The following is a 21,667-nucleotide window of genomic DNA, read 5'->3' as shown; positions in this document are numbered from 1 at the left end:
TGAAAAAGAACAAAAACAAAAGTGTTTAATTTTATGAATATTTTACAATGACTATATGCCTACAGTACTGCTTAAAATTCACATACAAAAGAATTTTATTCTAAATATCTATAGGATATATATATTACAGGAATGATAACTGTAGCATAATCCCAATGGAATTAAATGTATGGGAAAAAATGATAAAACATCAAATGTTAAACAGTGGCTATCTTCAGTTTATAGCATAATGAATGAATTCACTTTGCTCTTTATTTTTACATTTTTAATTTGTCTACAATAATCATCTGTTACTTACATAGTCGGGGTGTAAAAGGTTATTTGAAATTATCCACATAAGATCCTGTGTCTTTGGAAACTATGCCTGAAAACTGGAACCATTCAGGTGCTCCTAATGTTCTGGGGCAGCCCAATTAGTGTTGGCTGCTCTTCACTGGCCAGGTGCCCCAACCTGTAACTCATTTAGGCTCTTAACCTTTTGGAACATCTTTCCTTACCCTTTGGACTTTTGCCAGCATAAACATGGGAGAGTCGTATTACCTTGACTACCTAAAAGGCCAAGGGATAGCAGGGAAACTCACAGCACCTGTTTATTCTGCATGTTTATTCTATTCACAATAGGAAGACATGGAATCAACCCGAGCGCCCCAAAATAGATGAATATGGGGTCAGTAGATGGTGTAGCAGGTACATCGCTGGACTTCCACATGGTTGACCATCATTCAAGTCCTGGACCTAGGTACGTGTGCATGTCTGCCAATATCCCAGGAAGAGAAGGGATTGCAGTGTGGCCATCCCTCCTAGAAGGTAATTTCTCACTTTCCTCTCACTATCACTGCCTCTGTCTTTCTCTCTCTGTCTCTCCCTTTCTCCCTCTCTCTCTGGCAAGTGCATGTGCCCGAAGGCAAAAAAAAAACCACCAACAAAAAACCTCTTCAAAAAAAGTTGAAGGAAGGAAATATATATATATAATGGAATATAATTCAGCCATTAAAAAAAAAGGTAAGATCCAGTCATTTGACACAGCATGGACCAAGTGGAAAAAATAATGCTAAATGAAATAAACCAGTTACGGTAAAGCCCGATACCGTAAGTTCTTGGTCATTAGTGGAAACAAATTCAATTTCTTAGATGAAGAGACTTTAACTTGGACATCAGGAGCTGGAAAGGGAGGAGGATGGCAGGGATGGCAAAACCTTAGCTACCAGAACCAGAGGGCAGGTAGATAAGTAGAACGAGTTCTGGAATACTACAGTACAGCAAAATAATGATAGCTGGAGACAATTCAAGGCACACTTCAAAACAGAGGAGTGGATTCTGAATGTGCACAACACAAAGAATGATAAATGTTTGTGATGTCCTAATGTTTATTGCCTTGATTTGACCATTTCACAATGCACACTCTACACACTCTACCCCATACATGTATACAACTATTCTCTAGCAACTAGAAATTATAATAATAAAATCAAAACAAGAAACAATAAAAAGCTGTTTTGAGTTGAAAGGCAAGTAATGTGGGTTGTGTGTTTATAATTTCATATCAAGAAAAAATGACTTAACTCCAAGTTTAAATTAATACCAGAAAGTTGACTAAAATATGACATTTCCTTGAGGAATAAGTTTTACATTTTTTCAGTGCCTAATGCTATTATATTTATTATCTATTTGCTTATTTCTCAGAAGTGGCACAGGCTATAAGACAAAACACAAAATTATTCCACTTTTATACATAAGTCAAATTAATTATTTCCTTCACCTGGAAGAACATACTGAAAATAAAGTTGATTACAAATATTGAGAAATTACTCCTAGAATATTGCCTAAAAAGGTTGATATTGAATAAGCAATTGGCTGGAATAAAATCATTTCAGAATGATGCAACTAAAGGAAGTTTTGATAAAAATACATTTAAGATTTACGATGTAAGAAAGGGGCCGATATTTCTGATCATCCTGATGACTGATACACACATAGTATAAACCAATTTTCACACAGCACAAAGCAGGTTGTTCTCTGCAGGAGTGTAATAGGATTTGGGAGCAGAAGCCACCGGGCCCTATTCACTGACCTACAAGCCAATTCTCATAGTTAAGCTGCTGCAAAGTTTACAAATATACAATGAAAAGACTAATTTTTTTTTTTTCAGAGCTCAGGTTCTAGTTCTAAATGAATGGATAATAAAAGATATTATCAGTATCTTATTTATCATTTCAGTTTCTTGCCTAATCAAATCAATCTGGCATTAAGGAAACCTTCATTAGTATGACCATACAAGATAGGAACATGGGGCCAGCAGCTGGTGGGGTGGTTAAGGCACTGGATTCCAACATGGCCAATCGCAGTTCACGTCCAGACCTGGCGGCTTGCTTTCTCGCTTTCCCTTTCTCTCTCTCTCTCTCTCTGTCTTTCTCTGGTCAAATTAAAATAATAATAATATTATAATAACAAATGGAATTAAATAAATAAATGGTTCTTTTTAAAAAGATAATGAACAGAATTCAAATGTGTTTGTTTGGTTTAAATATATAGTGTATTTAAAAAGTAAACATCAACTTTCAAAACTAACACAGGCAATTGGCTGTACATTACTCTTTAGGTCATAGAGAACATTGTGATGAAGAAAGAAGGGGGGGAATTATTTTTGAAAACTGATATTTTATTTTAAAATATACTATATTGTTTTTATCAGTCCCTTTCTCTGGTCAAAGTATTCCCTTTTGGCAAAGAAACTGCTCCTTCCCTGACTTAAGGCAAATGGACCTAACTGGGGCTGCCAGCTTCAGCATCTCAGCCTCAGAGGCCACGTAGCCAGTGGTCCAAGGTGGGCCTGGCATATCTCACTCCTGACACTGAAATTGGTAGAGAGGGTGGGACTAGAGAAAGGTGTGTCAAGATTGTTCTCTAAGCTTTTCAAATAGGACCTGGATAGGGTGCCAAGGTGTGAGAGTTGAAGGGATGAAGAGCGTTTTCCTCTTAGATGGTGAATGGATGTGTTCGTGAGTGGCAGCTGCTGGTAGCCAGGTTTCCTACCACCTGTAAGAACATGGCCTGCAATAGAGGATAGAATTTGAATTTCAGGCCACATGAGCAAGTGTTCAGAAAGTGTGGCTTAATTTTTTTTGTGCAACATCCTTTAGCTTCTTCTTCTTTTTTTTTTTGGAGGGATTTTTGCTATAGGGCACGTGCACTCGCCAGACAGACAGAAAGAAACAACATAGAGACAGAAAGCGAGAAATCACCCCCCAGGGGGGATGGCCACGCCACAATCCCTTCTCCTCCATTCTCCTCTCAGGATCTTGGGCACGCACGCACACGCGCCCGGCGTGAGTTTTAAGCCACCGGGTCCAGGACACGAACCGCGGTCGACTACGTGAGAGTCCAGTGACGTAGCCATTACGCTAACTGCTGGTTCCCAACATCCTTTAACTTCTTCAAATAGGATCCCATTTCATCAATGATAAAAGCAAAACTTCAATGAATTCAGTTTCTGTTTTTTTCTCTTGAGTTCAAATATAAAAGCAGGGGACAGCAGGAAGGGAAGGAAGGCAGGATCCAAATAAGCAAAGGTTCTAATCCTTGGTCGTCTGTTGGATTTGGCATCTGACTCCTGATCCTGTCTAATTTTTCAGGTGTTGATCTGCACAAATTCATGCCAAACATCACCTCAGAATCAATGATTCTCCTTGCTTGTCCCCGATGCCATTTTGAAGTGCACTGAGAAGTGTGCACCAAGATCACTCTGGCCTCTGGGCATTTGGGGTGAAGCTTTTCAAGGCCCAGCATCAGGTCTATGCTACACCTGGGAATTATTCTCTTGGTTCTTCCTCTTGCTGAATCAGGTTGAATCTCTATGAGGCTGCTACAGGTTTGGTGGTCTTCCTCCATTCTGCTCTGTGCTACCCATGTTGCAGAGAACACCTGGGTCTTTTTTCCACCCCTAGCTCTATCTAGTTTAAGGGGAGTAGTTCTTTCTACTCTGTGATTCTCAATGCCACTCTCACTCATTGGCAGTGTTCGTCGCTCCTCCCCCACAGTAGGAGATATACGATGGGAATGTCATAGTTTACTTCAAAGGTTTTGTTTAAATTATAGATGGGCTGTACTTAATATGATAAAACACGTTCAGTGTCAAACACCCATCAACACAAATGCTCAGTCCCGACGAGGTGCAGGTGGGACACCAGCTTGAACTCTCTCTGCTTCTCTCGTGGCTTTTCTCTTTTTCTCCTGTGACAGCCTGAACTCACTCCTGTTCAGCATTGCTGAGACTTAAAACACAGGGTGCTACAACATCTCCTTCGGTGGCTGTGGACACAGAAATGCTGATGAGTAGTAGAGGGTCATAGGGTCAATAAAAGAAATAGTTGGAGAAAAACATATCAAGTCATCAAAACAGCCATGGTATGGCATACTGATAGACCCTGCTATTGGGTAGACCCAGGTCACATGGGAGGCCCAAACGGATTCCTGGCCCACCACAAAAGCTAGAGGTAATAGCATGTTTCTAGTCTCTGCCACTCAGGATGCTAAGAAAAGAAGGTCAGAACACTGCAAGACTCTATCCAGAAATAAAGTATAAAATAATAAATATTCCTGAATAGAGGGCATGATGCCCAAAGGAGCAGAGCTCACATGAGGAAAAAGTGAATTCTGACTGTTTGTAACTCCTAGCCCCAAGCTCTGAGTCTCTCCCGAGGTTGCTGCTCCTGCCTTCCGGAAGTTCACTCGATCAATTCTTTGTTTAAGTCTGTAAACTACCTCAGGATCTTTCCTCAGTTCCCTTCTTCAACTTAAGCTGCTTCTAGCTGTATTTCTGTCACTTGTACATTATAGAATTCTACCCAACATAATAGCTTAACCAAAAGAAGGGAGTTTGATGTCATAGAAGCAGGAAGATTTCGGCAAATAACAATAAGAACAGACAACGCATATGGTTTTCCTCAGAAACCCCGAAATCACCAGTGACCTTCTCATTTCCATCTCTGCTTGTCCACATGGGTGAGTTTTATTCCCTCTTAGTGAAACTTTCTCCATGAGTGGATAACATACAGCTGGCCATGCTCAGGTTTTCCATAGACGAGTTTCCACCACCTGATAAAGGAAGAAATAAATTGGAGTTCCAAGTTTCTATTATTTTTTTTTAGCAGTAGAAATGTAAAGAGAAATAAAATTCTTTGGTTCTTCTTCCATCCTATGTGGACAATAGATTATATTTGAATGATAACTGTTAAAAACATTCCTCTTTATGACTAACCAATTAGGTTCTTTTAAAATTCTCTCATTAAGGTGTATAAAAGAAAGAATGAGTTTTAAAAGATTACTTTGTGCCTTTTCTTAAACTATATCCAGACAAGAGAAAATAATGAGAAAAAAGACAAAATATGTTTTTAAACAAATGAAACTAAAAAACAATCATGAATGACTGCATTTGTGGTCAAAATGAAATATTATATAATATAACAAAAAAGAATATTATACTCTCCAAATAGAAGAATGTTAAAGTCAAGGGAACAGGACTATGATAAGTATATGCCCTGTGTTCTGTACCTTCCAAAGCACAGGGTACTTGAAAAATTTTGTTTTAATTATAGACTAGCTATAAAACACATTTAATTTAAAGCACCAATAAACACAAATGCCCAAGGCACGTTGCCTAGTGATGGAGTCATCTATAAATGAACTTCTGTCATTATTTATCGTTTTAAAAAAACTTAGAAGAGTGCAAATGAAACATCTCTGGATCCCTCAACATGGAAGTTCTAAGTCACTGTCACCAAACACACACGCCTCATAGAAAAGTCCCTTCAACTTCTCGCTAAAACTTCCCAACGCATTTATCCTCTTCCTGACTCTTCCTCCATCACATCTCCAGTGAAATACAACACAATACTGATTTGTGTTGTTAAGACTCAAAACACAGTGTGCTACCTCTTTATGTGTACTAATGGACATAAAAAAATACCCACTTTCATTTTTACAGTCTATTCGATTTTCCCGTATACTCTTTGCCTCTCTTCCTGAAGTAGGACAATAAGTTATACAAACAACCAAACCTCAGTAACTGAGTGTCTACCACACAGCCGTTGGCAGCTTTCACCAGATTTGTAAGATTCTTGTGGTGGAATGAATTACAGCCTAATTCCCTTGTGTATGAAAGTTGAATACCCATCAACACCAATGCTTCCCAGACTCTGAATTTCAAAAGTAAAATTCCAAAAATGTGTGGGTAACTAGCATAGGTTTGCCAGCTCTTCCCAATGCTCCCTGTCCCCCGCCACCACCCCCACCAAGGAAGGATTTAGAAAAAGTAATGTTCTCTACTATCAACATCATTTCACAAAACAAAAGGCATTTTTAAGGCCAAAAAGGAAGGCAGAGTATTACCTTAGCAAGGGAGGGAGGGGTCCTCATTCCCAAGAACAAAGAGTTAACAACTACACACTAACAGGAAATAGCACCCTCAAAGGGTTAAACTAAAAATATTTCAATGAAGAGGTATGGACAAAGTTGAAAAAAAGAAAAAATAAGCAAGGAATGGTGAATTACCCAGCAACTAACAACAGCAGGAAACTATTAAGTCTCCTCAACCTGAAAGATACAGAAAATAAACATATTTCCAGGGAAAGGGATCCCTCAACATGGAAGTTCTAAGTCACTGTCACCAAACACACACGCCTCATAGAAAAGTCCCTTCAACTTCTCGCTAAAACTTCCCAACGCATTTATCCTCTTCCTGACTCTTCCTCCATCACATCTCCAGTGAAATACAACACAATACTGATTTGTGTTGTTAAGACTCAAAACACAGTGTGCTACCTCTTTATGTGTACTAATGGACATAAAAAAATACCCACTTTCATTTTTACAGTCTATTCGATTTTCCCGTATACTCTTTGCCTCTCTTCCTGAAGTAGGACAATAAGTTATACAAACAACCAAACCTCAGTAACTGAGTGTCTACCACACAGCCGTTGGCAGCTTTCACCAGATTTGTAAGATTCTTGTGGTGGAATGAATTACAGCCTAATTCCCTTGTGTATGAAAGTTGAATACCCATCAACACCAATGCTTCCCAGACTCTGAATTTCAAAAGTAAAATTCCAAAAATGTGTGGGTAACTAGCATAGGTTTGCCAGCTCTTCCCAATGCTCCCTGTCCCCCGCCACCACCCCCACCAAGGAAGGATTTAGAAAAAGTAATGTTCTCTACTATCAACATCATTTCACAAAACAAAAGGCATTTTTAAGGCCAAAAAGGAAGGCAGAGTATTACCTTAGCAAGGGAGGGAGGGGTCCTCATTCCCAAGAACAAAGAGTTAACAACTACACACTAACAGGAAATAGCACCCTCAAAGGGTTAAACTAAAAATATTTCAATGAAGAGGTATGGACAAAGTTGAAAAAAAGAAAAAATAAGCAAGGAATGGTGAATTACCCAGCAACTAACAACAGCAGGAAACTATTAAGTCTCCTCAACCTGAAAGATACAGAAAATAAACATATTTCCGGGGAAAGAGGAGAGCTGGAGTTGACAGGAGTCGGAGTTGCAGCAAATACAGCCACTACCAGCATCGTGATGGGCAATAGAAGACTAGAGCTACACATATATCTATCTCCTCCATTTTGCCCGAACCAACCATAACTTAGGAGGTGAAGGGGCCTTCGGATTGCTCTTGAAGCACAGGATAAACTAAAACGGTGGAAAATGGGACTGCAGTGGGGGTGCAGGAGAGTACACTGCTATGCTCTGGTGAGAAGAGCAGGGATTAGTTACAGAAAGGGTGTATATGTGAAGGTATTATTTTTTCCATTTCAATTGCAGGAAAATTACAAGAGAAATTTTAAGATATAATATTGCTTGTAATTAGACACTCGAAACCTTTGTCAATTAGTGGTTCGATAGCTAATCGTGTAACATCAAGTGGTGTTCAAATGGACAACGTGTTCTAGCACTTTATTTTTATCACGCTAGTTATGAAAAATTCAACTTCACATAGGTATAAAATAGAAGCAAAACACTCAGCGCTTCCATTTAGTTAGGAACATTTCACATGAATTAAGCAGTGCCAAAATATAACTGCCTCCATGGCTTAGCGATTTCTCCTGTCCCAGAGGTTCCCAAATTTTACTGCACATTAGCAGGTGGCATCTTTAGAAAATACCAATGCCTGGCTCCCAAACCCAGACCTTCTGATTCAATGGGTATGGGGTGACACTTGTCATAGGAAATTTTTTTCTAATCGCCAGAGGACACATGAACTCTCCAGAGAAATAGAGAAAGCAACCCCAGTAAGGTGTAGTCATGTGACAATCCTTTTCCTCCATTTCCCCCTCTCGTCAGGATTTTGGACACACTCGTATATGTGTCCAAACACACTCACACATGTGTTCAGAATGTTTCTCAAGCTGCTAGGGCCAGGATTCGACCTGTAGTCAGCCATGTGGGATCTAGCTCTCAATGCACAGCACTTAACCACTGCTCTTCAAGGCTGGCCTTTTAATAAACTTTTTATTTTAGAGGAGGTTCCAGATTTACGAAAAAGTTGTAAAGATAATAGCTTCTATACCTCGTACCAATCTCCCATGTTATTTTTAAGATGTTTTCCATGTGCAAGACAGACAGAAAGGAAGACAGAGGGAGAGAGAGCATCCCCAACAGTGTTTTTGGTTTCTGTTTTTGTTTTTGTTTAGAAATTGCTTTTTGCCTTAGGGTGTGAGTGCTCACTGGAGAGAGAGACAGAGACAGTAAGAGGGAAGTAAGATATTAACCCCCTTGGGGGGTAATATGTAATATGTACCATGCCACAGTCCCTTCTCCTCCCAGGATTCTGAGCAAGTACACATACACGCCCAGTGTGCGTTTAAGCCACGGGTCTGAGACTCAAACCACAGTCCATCATGTGAGTCCAGCAGCATAGCTGCTACACCATGTTGGTCCCACCCAAAGGAGACTTGACACTGTAATCCACCCCCCACCCCAGACTTCAGCCAACCCCAGATCATGGGCAAGCATGTACCTGGCATACTCAGGGAGGTCTTGAACTTGAACTATAAACTGTCCCATGTGGGACTGCCTCAGAGCATCACGTGTTAATCACTGCAATACCATACAACCCCTCTTCTAATATTTACATCCACATTAATACAGTGCATTGATCACAATCAATAAACCAATATTACTACATATATTTTAACTAAAGCCAATGTTTCATTCTTCATGTTTCATTAGTTTTTGTTTTATATTCTTTTTGTGTTCCAAGATCCCATTCAGAATGGAGGATCTCCCTCCCTTCCATGGAGTCAACATGTCTCCTTGGGCTGTTCTTGAGGATCACAATTTTTCAGACTTTACTTGTTTCTGATGGTCTTCAGAGTTTTGAGGAGTACTGGTCAGGTAGTTTATATAAGACCCTTCAATTATGATTCATCTATTTGTTTCTTGTAATTGCACTGTGGTTAAACGTTAGGTGGAAAGGAAGACCACAGAGGTAAAGTACCATTCTCATTACATCATATCAAAAGTACCCAATATCAACATGACTTACTACTATTAATAGTGACCTTGACCACTCAGCGGAGATAGAGTTTATCAAGTTTCACACCTTAAAGTTACTTTTTTTTTTTTTTAAGAGAGTGAGAGAAAGACTTTTGCTGTAGGGCACATGCTCTCACTGGAGAGAGAGAGAAACAGAAAACAATGCAATACTTTCTCCTCTGCTCTCCTGTTGGGGGTCTTGGGTATGCACACACATGTGCCTGGTGTGAGTTTTAAGCTGCTGAGTCCAGGACTCAAACTGCGGTCAACAACTTGCGAGTCCAGTGCCATAACCATTACACCATCTGCTGGTCCCTAAAGTTACTCTTTTCCTCTTTTCCCTACTGTATTCTTTGGAAGAAGGTCACTCTGCACAGCCCACACTTAAGGACTATAGAGTTATGCCAGACTCCCTTAAGGATGGAGAAGTTACTGAATCATTTGTAATTCTTCTGCACAAGAGATCCATCTTCTTTCCTATTTATTTCCTTATTCAATCATTTATTTATATCAGTGTACATGTATAGGAATATATTTTATATCCTGGATTATATCCAATGCTACTTAATGTATTTTGTTGCTCAAATTGTTCCACATTTGGCCACTAGGAGCTCCTTAAGTTGGCTATTGTCTCCCTTTGCTATGTCCCATCATCACTGGTATTTTTTCATTATTTTTTACCTTATAACACTACAACATGTTTCAGACTCATTCTGTATATTTTCTGATAATCAGCTATTTCTCCAAGGGTCCTTGGTTGTTTTTGTTGGAACAAACAGTATTAGAAAGATCTGGGTGGTAAGTATGTCTTTGTTTGTGGACTCTTTCAGCTGAAAATCTATGTATATGAAATTTTACATATATAAATGTGCATGTGTACATATATGTGTGTGTGTGTGTGTGTATCAACAGTGAAATCTGATATATAGATAGATGATAGATAGATGATAGATATATCAATGGTGAAGCCTTATAAACACTACCTCAACCAAATATATATGTATATATGAAATAGCTTTTTAAATTATTTATGTGGTCAGGGAATCTAAAAATGGAAGACACAGCATAACAAAAAAAAATCTATGTTACAAATACATGAAAGAAAACCTCACTGAAAGGACTAGAGAGAAAGTTGCTGGCCTAAGTAATGTGGGAATTGAGTAGAGATTGTAAAACTACAGGAAAAGGAATCGTACATAAGTAGTGTGTTCTCTAAATAAAATCATACAATATACAGCCTTCAGACTGACTTCTTTCTCCCTTCCTACTCTCCTTCTCTCATCTCCATCTCTCCATTCTTCTCTGCATTCACTTCCTTCCAGGAGCTGATTTTCTCTACAAGTCATTCCCTAGCATCAACGTACATTCCACCCCCCACACCGCCGCCACCACACACACACACACACACACACACACACACACGCACACACCCCTCTGACTCATTACTCTCTTCTTGGTCTCTGTACATTTCAGCCCTCATGGTTTCTTACTAATGTCCCTCGAACATATTACAGTCCCAGGTCAGGGTCTTATTACCTACTCTTTCCTCAGCGTCTTCTGCCTCTAGAAGCGCATGCTTCTCTCTCTTACCTTATTCAGATCTTTGCTAAAAATGTCTCCTTCACGGAGAGGTCTTCATGACTACAAGGTTGCACCCTCCCATATGACAATCTCCCTGATTTATTTTTCTCAATAGCATTTAGACAAACATGTAGTAGCTTATTTTTTAAGTTTAAAATAAGAAAATATTAGCCAATTTCAGAAGAACAGAGAGCATTTCTGCCTCTCTGCCTAAAGTATTAAGAAAGACCTCATAGAAGACATAACATTGAAACTAAAATTTAAAGAATAAGGGTCAGCCCATGACCTGGTGGTTAAAAGAAGCTGGATCCCACGCGGCCAACCATGCAGCTCAATTCCTGGCTGCAAGTGACTTGAAAACTGCATTCCCACAATCCTGAAAGGAGGGAGAATGGAGGAGAAAAGATTGTGGTATGATCATCCTCTGTGAAGGATGCTTTCTCCCTCTCTCGCTTTCTTTCTCTATCTCTCTTTCTCTCTCTGATAAGCACACTTGCCTTCTGGCAAATTTAAAAACAAACAAACAGAATAAGATTTTAATATGCAGAAGTAGAAAGTAGTGTAGTTAGAGGGAGAGAAATGAGTGAAATTATGCAGGAAAATAACTTCAGGTTATGTTTAGGACATGGCCAATAGAACAGAGGTTTTTGAACCAATCCTGCAGCCTGGTGGTACAAGGGGTCAGATCTCACATGACCGACTACGGTTCAAATCCTGCCTCAGAGGCTTGAAAACCACTCATGGCATGTGTGTATCTGTGCTCCAAATCTGAACAGGATGGAGAAACGGAGGAAAAAGAATTGCAACGTGACCATGCCCCAATGGGTGGCTCTCTTCCTCTCTCCTTTTCTCCGTCTCCCTCTCTCTCTTTCTGAGTACACTTTCCCTCTGACGATGTTTTTTTAAAATAAGAACATGGTTTTTCATGAAAGGTATATTATGTGGGGTCAGATCCTGATGTCGTTAACTGCTGTGATAAAGAATTTAAACTTTTCTCTAGACAATGGGACATAGCACAATATGAAGTATACGTTTAGGAAGGGTTTGTAAAATGTTACACAAATTCTGGCAGGTAAGTCAACACTGCTAGACTGTAGACAAGGAAGACCAGAATATATTGGAATGCCCAAAAAAGAGATTCTGAAGATGTGAGCTAAGTGCAGTGATGGGAAATGTAGTTCCTATTTTTGAAGTTCTAGCAAAAGCCAAGCCCCGTACTGGCTGCATTGCTAGAGAGCAAAAGAGAGAAAGTGAGCAAAACCACACGCCCAATGGGGCATTGCGTTGGTTATTATATTAACCCTGATAACATCCCTCTATGGTAGATTTGTTGTCCTCGTTGTGTACTTGAAGAGATTGAGACTTAGCAATAGAACATATCTTGCCTAAACTCACATAGTTAATAACTGGAATAACTGGTGGGGCTCATCTTTGCACCCAGAAATCTGGCATATTTTTAAGCTCTTGCCTCGTAGTTTAACCCAGCCCATCCTGCAGTTCATGTTACCATTTTTAGATTACTTAGAAAGAAAAACATTAAATCAAGCTCTACATAATTTTCAAAAAATAAGGAGACTATGGAGAAAACACAGGAACTCTTTTTGGGAAATTCACTGTATTCTAGACTTGCAATTCGTTTGTCTTTCCTATCTCCTAAAACACAATGTTTCACTATTATAAGCATTTAATAGCTTTTCTTTTCCCACTGGCACCAGAGAACATTAGGGACATTTTGACATAGTAAAGAAAAAAGAAAAGGACCCTCTGAACTAGCTATAAAGTGAATGCTGCTACTCAAGTGCCCATTGGTTTTCCTTTCAGACTAGGATCACTTAGTGTTTCTCCGTCAGAGACTCACTGATGACCATTTACCCCTGAGGTATACATGAATGAGCCAGACAATCTCCTAATGATATCGAATTGGAAAGAAAACTGTGCCTTGATTCCTGCTTGCAAGTTTATTGCCTCAAAGGCACAAACTTTTAAAGAGAGTGTTCTTCTGTGCTTAATAAAAGAGGACTCAGGCTACTCTTCAATGCACTTTAAAATAAATTCTTGATTTATTTATTTTGGATACAAGTGTATATCTGTATATCTCGGGCATTTCAAGATATGAGCCATGTCACTGTGAGATAGCTGGCTGCCATCTTTTCAAAATCTCAACTGAACTACAAACAGGAGAACCTGAGGATTAGGAAAGCAAAGCACAGGGACCAAATAAATGCTTTTCCATCTTCTGTTTATATAATAAATGCACTTATTGTTGCCATGGCAAAAGAGCTAGCCTGTTTTCCCCATTCCTCTGTCTCTACCCATTATTATATCCAGCACCAGAAAATGTCATATTTCACCATCATCATTCTTGGACCATTATGTTTACCCATCTACTCTGCATTTACCTCTCTCCTCCACAGTCGTTTTCATGGTAATACTTGCATGGAGAAAACATAATTTCAGGTGAGAGAATGCATTTCCAATGCAGTTAAAGGAAGACAAAGCAAAGAATGATAGAAAGGAGGGAAAGATGAACGACTTTGGCAGGTCAGAAGGGCCAGAAGGGCCTTCTTAATCTTGGAAAGTCCCTCAGATTTCAAAGGAAAAAAAGTCTAAGTATGCCATAGAAAGCAGTCCACCCTATTGATAAGAGAAATCCACTTTATGGGTTTCAAGTTTGGGCTTCTAAACACAGCCATACCAATGGGGATCATATTCATACCTTTTGTTACTATTAGGCTGAGCTCATCAACACATACACTCTAAATTAGGGGAATTGATGAGCTCACTAGTCTACAATGGTCCCATCAGGTGGACTGTTCTGCATAGCTCACGATGCCCCATTTTACCAGGGATAATACACACTAACTTGTTTTCCAAAGGTGGCGACTAGGAAGGAGGGTGGTGCAAATGTGATACAATGCTCTGTGAGGCTGACCTACATGGAAAGATTCCAGGGAAGGTTTAGAGAAACCTTCCTGAACACACTGGGTTCACACACACACCCGGTATCCAGAGCTTGCTGAAGCTGAGGGTGGATCATGGCATGAGGATTCTGTTGGAGATGCTGTCTCTCTGTCACTCTGTCTCTCTCTGTGTCTCTCTCAGGGAAGACATTTTAAAAATTATAAAAAGAAAAAAATAGCATCCAATTGGCAACCATATGTCTCCATTCATCTGTATATATAAGAAGCCATTTATTTAGAACATATTATGTGCTGAATACTGATTTAACTTGAATTTTTTTCTTTTAATTTTTTAAAAAATTTTTTCATTTCATTTTCTTTTATATATTCAATCACATTATTATTTGGCTTACAAAATGGGTATTTCAACAGGTGAACATTTCTTCCTAGTACAGTTGATAAAACTACAAAATATCTTCAACAGATAATACTACATTTCTTTGTGCCATTAATGCTTTGTAACTTGAATTTTTTTAAAAAGTAATTAAGACTTTCTTCCTTCTCTCATATTCACATTCCAATCCTGTCATGCAAAAGGCAGTAGAATGAAGGTGTTTTTTGTTTAGAAAAGAGAAGAGTACATTTTTAGAGTTATCCCTGAGAGGAATAACACATTTAGGAAAAATGCCACAATTTATAGAAAATTATCACTAAGGGTCAGATAAGTGGTTTCATCCTGTTTATATGCCCTGAGGCTTGAGTGTATACACAATCCACTTTTCTTTTACACTGAATTTATTTCTTTTATTAGATTACTTTTTACTTTGAAATCACAAACCAAAAATTCTCAAAAGAATTCTTTCATAAACTTCTAGCTAGCATTTTTGAGAAATTTTCTAAGAAATGTTTTTCACTACAATTTTCAAGAATTTATAATTTTGTAAAAAATATTAATTCATCACAGTTTTCATACAAATATTGTCTATGTTCTTTCCATAGTCTTGATAATAATTATCACTAAGTTTCATTTTAGGCATATTAATGTAAAAGTTAAATTTACCCTTAGTTAAATGTTATTTTAAAAACAGAAAGACATTTAAGCACAGTCGGCTTTTAATATTGTTTTTTTCTAGTCTCTTTTTTCCTTTCTTTAATTGCCAGAGGGCACATGTGCTCACCAGAAAGAGTTGGAGAGACAGAAAGGAGTGGGGAGTACCCCCAAGAGGTTGTGATAATGCCTCAATTCTTTCTCCTCCATTTCTCCATCCTGTCAGGATTAGGAGTGGGTCTGCACACATGCCTGGTATGATGTTTTTAAGCCACTCAGACTGGGATTCAAACTGCAGTGAGCCATGTGGGATCTGGCTCCCTTAACTACTAGGCTACAGGTCTGGTTCTCTTAGTCCCATTTTATCTGTCATGAAGGCAAACAGATGAGGTAACCTGCCTCATTTTATCTATCATGAAGGCAAACAGATGAGGTAACCTGCCTTTCCTTTCATAAATCCTTCTACTACAGATTCTAATATGATGTTAAAACAATCCTAAAGAACAAAGGTACCGATGGAAATCTCAGGACTGACAGGGTTCCTAGCCTTCAATAATCTATAAAGAGTCCAGCCAAGGAAAAACATGGATTCTAAGTTCAAGTATTTGGACAGCTGTCATGAAAAATAAGGAACAAAGTAGATTTATATAAAGTTACAAAATAATAAATTGACACAAAGGGGAGAATATTATAAAGCACAAGCTTGCAGGTTATTATACATTTAAAAAAACTTCTGTAATGATACTTTCAAGTTTAACAAAAAATGGGGGGGCATGGTATAGTAGTTAAGGTGCTGGATTCCCACATGCCTGATCATAGTTCAAGTCCTCGACCCAGCAGCTTGAAACTCATACCAGCCATGTGTGCATGCGTGCCCCAAATCCCAAGAGGAGAATGGAGAAGTGATTATAGCGTGGCCTTTCTCCCTCAGGGGTGATTTCTCACTTTCTCTCTCTCTGTCTCTGTTTCTGTGGTGAGCACACACACAAGCCCTACAGAAACAGTTTTAAAAAAAAAAAAAAAAGAGGGCACATGCACTCACCAGAAAGAGAAAGAGAGAGAAAATGAGAAAGCACCTCACCTGAGTATCCTGTTGAATGTAAATTCTGATTCAGATCTGGACTAGGGTATCACATTCCTCATTTCTAACAAGATCCCAGGTTGTTCTGATGCTAGAATCACATCTCACAGCTGAGCCCAACTTTAGGACTTGTCCTTGGAGAAAGGGAGATAACTTACCTAAGATTTTTCTTCCACCTCAAGAGCGGATCCTATGATGGATCGATTTAGGGGTATGAAGACCTCTCTGCTTGCCTCAGATGGAGCCCCTCACAGAACTGTCTTAGACTTCTGTGGCAGCTGTACTGCTCGCTTTCTTTCCCAGCTGTCTAATCCTGTTTCCCTCACTGTGTTTGGTAGATGGCAAGCCAATAAGCCACCTACTTTGAAATTTCCAGCTCGGAGTCTGTTTCCCAGGGAAAATCAAACTTTAATAGACCAGGAGGGGACCTGAGAATACATTAAGATGTCAGTACACAGCACTCCTGGCTGCTGGGAAAATGGGAGTCTTGGCTCTCGAACTGCAATTAGAACAGCAGTATCTATTACAAGCCACCTCTGGCACTGCTTGGATCCCATTTGCTTCATAATAAATTGACCTACCTGGGAAGAGCTCTTCTAAGATTGCAGTTGGTCTTTTCTTTGGGAAGAAGTTACAAGATGAAGGTCAATGAGACAAGTGATAGCGCCCATTATGGCAGTTGGTCACTGGGCCATAATTGGTTCTTACCATTATCCTCTTTTCCTTCCCATTCTAAATTCTCTTCAGCAGCAGATATCATCTTAGTAGCTGAAATAGTGAGTGAGTCTGGGTGATCCAGACTCTCATTCCTGAGATTTACGAGCCCTTGATTACCATGTTCTCTTCTCAGGTCATAGTTAACTAACTTGAGTGTTTACTATCAACATCGGCAGGGGAGTATCAAGAGACAACTTAGTGCATTATCTGGATGCTAAATGTGTTGTTCCCTGATGTCGCCAGGTAACAGCAGCCTTACCATTTTCAGGAGTCAATTATCAGTGCCAAGATGTCTGATTTTTGCTGCTTATCTCTGGATATAAGGACCCTAAAGTGAATGGTGTTAACTGGAACAGAATGTTCAATGGGATTCTTACTGAGAAATTGGCCCCCTTCTGAAATCCAGGAACTCTAGTTCAGCAAAAGCACAAATGTATCAAATAGACTGCTGGCCATGATGGTGAAGAGGAAAATTTCCCATTTCTTCTTATTTTTTAAAAAAAATTAATGAGGATGGGAACCAGCAGTTAGCATAATGGCTATGTCACTGGACTCCCATGTAGTCGACCGCGGTTCGCATCCTGGACCCGGTGGCTTAAAACTCACGCCAGGCGCGTGTACATGCGTGCCCAAGATCCCGAGAGGAGAATGGAGGAGAAGGGATTGCGGCATGGCCAACCCCCCTCGGGGGGTGATTTCTCGCTTTCTGTCTCTATATTTCTCTCTGTCTGTCTGGCGAGCACAAGCGCCCTATAGCGAAAATTTCTCCAAAGGGAAAAAAAAAATTAATGAGGATGCATGCACTCATCAAATGGACTGAGAGAAAGAGAGGAAGAAAGCACCCTCCCTATGGGGCATGGTCATGCCACAATCCCTTTGCTTCCATTTCTGCACCCTGCTGGTATTTGGGGCACACACACACACACACACAGGCCTGCCCTGTTTTTCAAATCATCAGGGTTGGAATTCAAACATCAGTTGGCTATGTGGGATCAAGCTCAAGTAACCACTAAGCTATGAGGCAGTGCAGAAAAATCTCCTCTTCCATATCTTGATTCCCTTGTATTCTATTGGTCAAGGACACTGCACTATATAATGAACATGTAAAGTGTAACCTAACGCTGAAGGAGAGTACTCTATTCTTACAGAGTATCATCTCTAAGCTGTCAACACAGCTGCCACTTCAAAGGCCATTCCATCACCCCATCTGGCTGGCAGTTTCTGGATGGTACATTCTACATAGAACCAATGAACCTACAGTCACATGCCCACTGCCACACTTCTTGTACCATAGTAGCCCATTCAGTCCAGTGCTATGGACTATCAAAAGCTGTAGCAGGGGATCAAACACCATGTAAACTTTGTTTTAGTAGTGCTGGTTGACACACTATAGGCAGGTAAGACAAACCCAAACCTGGATTGTGTATCCATTGCAGTCCACATATAATGTTCTCATTCCAGGGTGAAGGAAAGCCAACATAGTCAACTTGCTGTCCAGTGACTTGTCAGTCTCCCTGAGACATGGCTGCAAAACACATTCTCAAGAAGAATAGTTAAGGATGTCCAAAGTCAAAAGGGGAGATAAAAAGGAGACTACTAGAAGGATTTTAAGTGTCTAGCAAATATAGCTAAAGCACATAGACTGGCTCTAAACCAGATTAATATAAACCCCTCCCACTAAAGGCCTATTACCCAATATAACATGCCCAGCTTTCAACAAAAAGAATCATAAGACATAATGAATTGCAAAATTAAACACATAAACAGAGTGAGGAAACAAAGCAACTATCAGAACCAAATTTAGATGTGACACTAGTGCTAAAATGATCAGACTGGGAATTTTTTTTAAACTTTGAATAAATATGTTAAGGGCAATAATGGGAAACACAGATAACATGCAAGAGATGGGTAGTATAGGCCAGCCCATGTCCTGGTGGTTAAAGAAGCTGGATCCTACATGGTTCCATTCTCAGACCTAGTGGTTTGAAAAACATGTGTGCATGTGTGCTAAAAATCTTCCCTCCCCCCAGAAAAGGGAGAAATGGAGAAGGGATTATGGCATAACTGCTACTTATGAGAGGGATGCTTTCTCTCTCTCCCTCTCTCTCTCTGTTTTTCTCTGGCAAGAGCATACATCCTCTGGCCAAAAAAATTAATAATAATAATGATTAGGTAATGCAAATAAGCAGATGGAAGCTCTAAGAAAGAATAAAAAGAAATGCTATGGGGCCAGAAAAATGGCAAACTAATAAAAGGCCTCCGTGAGGCAATCCCACATGGGAATATTCTTAGTTCAAGTCCCAGAGACCTTTCCAAGTACACCAAGCATATATTTGCCAGTGGTCTACTGCTGGCTGCAAGAAGGGAGTGGATCATCCAGACTATAAGAAATGCTGTATTTCTGTCTCTGAAAAAATAAACCTATTTATAAAAAGAAATATCAAGACCAACAGATGGTGTAATGGTTACATTGCTTGACTCCCATGTAGTCAACCGTGGTTTGAATCCCAGACCTGACGGCTTAAACCCACACTGGCGTCTGTGCATATGTGCCCAAGATCCCAAGAAGAGAACGGAGAAGAAGGGATTGCAGTGTGGCCATCCTCCTTGGTGGATGATTTCTCAGTTCTTTCTGTCTCTCTGTCTTTCAGCAAGCACATGAGCCCTGTAGCAAAAACCTCTCTTCAAAAAAAAAAAAAGAAGTCAAAAATAAAAAACATTGTAACAGAAGTGTTAATTATTTTTTTTCCTAAAGACATATCAGTAGAATAAATACAACCAAGAAAGAATCAATGATCTTGAAAATAGATCCATAGAAACTTCTTAAACTGGAATTCAAAGAAGTAAAGGAATGAAAAAATAAAACAGAACAAACCATCTGATAATGTTGGGGTAATTCCTGAAGAGGTAATATACAAGGGAACCTCAAAAAAATCATTTAAAAAATAAAATAAAATTATCAGTTTATTTTGCTGAAAAAAAAAGAAATTCAAAGTTTTCTAATATGCCTTTCCATGAATTTTTTGAAAACTCCTCATATGTGCAATTGTAATACTAGGAGAAAAAATGAGATAAGGAAGAAGAACTAACTGAAGTAATGTAGGATGAAAACTTTCCGAAATTATTGAAAGACATACAATCACATATCTAGGAAGCTCAGAGAACACCAAGAATTTTATTTGTTTGTTGTTTTGTTTGTTTGTTTGTTTGTTTTGAAGAGGTTTTTGCTATAGGGCGCATGCACTCGCCAGACAGACAGAGAGAGACAGAGAGATAGAAAGCGCGAAATCACCACCCAGGGAGGATGACCATGCAGCAATCCCTTCTCCTCCATTCTCCTCTCGAGATCTTGGGCATGCATGCACATGCGCCCGGCATGAGTATTAAGCCACTGGGTCCAGGATGCGAACCGCAGTTGACTACATGGGAGTCCAGTGATGTAGTCATTATGCTAACTGCTGTTTTTTTAATTCTGTATACATAATCAAACTTCAGGCAATGAATGACAAAGATAAAATCTTAAAAAAATCCAGAGTAGAAAACTTCTTACGTAGAGGAATAAGAATATAAATTACATATGACTTTTACTGTTTTTTTTAAAATTGCCAGAGGGCACATGCATTCACCAGAGATGAGAGAGAGAGAGAAAGAGAGAGAGAGAGAGAGAAACCATCATCCAACACACCATGGTCATACCGCCATCCTCTTTCTTCCATTTCTCTATCTCATCAAGATTTGGGCCCTTGTGCACATGTGCCCCACATGTTTTCCTAGCCACCAATGCTGGGGTTCAAACTACAGTTAGCCATGTGGGCTATAGCTCCCTTAACCACTGTGCTACAGGGCTGACTCTACGGCACACTTTTCATCAGAAACCTTGCAAACAAGAAAAGAGAGGAATTTAATATTTAGTGTTAAAAGAAAAAACACCACAAATCTAGAATTCTTAATTCAGTGTAATTATCCTTCACAATTAGGGAGAAATAAAGACCTTCACAAACAAAAACTAAATGAATTCATCTCAAGCATAACTGCAAATTCAAGAAATGTTCAAATAAATTCTCCAGCACAACAATATAGATATGCCTATACCATGGAGTATTATTCAGCAATAGGAAGAAATGAACTATCAACCCATACAGAAACATGAATGAAATGCTAAAGGTGTTATTTCTGAATGAAGGAGTCCATGTGAGAAGACGTACTGGGTTCCAATCATAGAACATCTGAAAAAGGCAACATTAGAAAGATAACTTAAAAGTCAGTCATTTCTAGAACTCAAAGGGAGAGTACAGATATAAAGAGGAACAAACTACTAAATACTTGACCACTACTTCTCAAAACTGCAAGGAGGGAAGGAGAGAGAGAAGAAGGGAGGAAAGAAGCCAGAGGATGGAAAAGCTTATTCTTAGAAACTTCACAGCGTGAAGACCTCAAGATGACCTGACAACTAAATGCAGTGTGGTGCCCTGGCTGGGATCCTGAACACTAAGGGGACAATAGGGAGAAATTAAGGAAATTTGAATAAAGTATGAGGTTAGTAATCATGTGTCCATATTGGCTCATTGATTGTGACCAACAAACCACGGTAGTTTAAAATGTGAATAACAGAGAAAACTAGTAGAAGGTGCCTGGGAATGCACCATGCTATTTTGGCAACTTTCCTTTACTTCTAAAACTGTTCTAAACTAAAAGTTAAAATGAAAGAAAGAAAGAAAGAAAGAAAGAAAGAAAGAAAGAAAGAAAGAAAGAAAGAAAGAAAGAAAGAAAGAAAGAAAGAAAGAGAGAGAGAGAGAGAGAGAA

General features: G+C 39.3%; 1 long non-coding RNA gene across 3 annotated transcripts in view; it reads right to left on the bottom strand.

Annotated features, from left to right (window-relative positions):
- Positions 1–3,384: 3,384 nt before the first annotated feature.
- The window catches only part of LOC106734770 (uncharacterized), a 50,467-nt gene continuing 32,184 nt past the window's right edge, over positions 3,385–21,667 (bottom strand). For 2 of the 3 annotated variants that reach the window (XR_003549257.1, XR_003549258.1), the window contains exon 4: positions 3,385–5,094. This is a non-coding gene — a long non-coding RNA (uncharacterized LOC106734770). The remainder of the gene's footprint in view (positions 5,095–21,667) is intronic. The other variant, XR_001370318.2, reaches the window with a different exon arrangement.

Source organism: Tupaia chinensis, unplaced genomic scaffold, assembly GCF_000334495.1.
Source record: "Tupaia chinensis unplaced genomic scaffold, TupChi_1.0 Scaffold000215_1, whole genome shotgun sequence".
NCBI classification, from domain to species: domain Eukaryota; kingdom Metazoa; phylum Chordata; class Mammalia; order Scandentia; family Tupaiidae; genus Tupaia; species Tupaia belangeri.
This window is presented reverse-complemented; position numbering and strand designations above follow the sequence as displayed.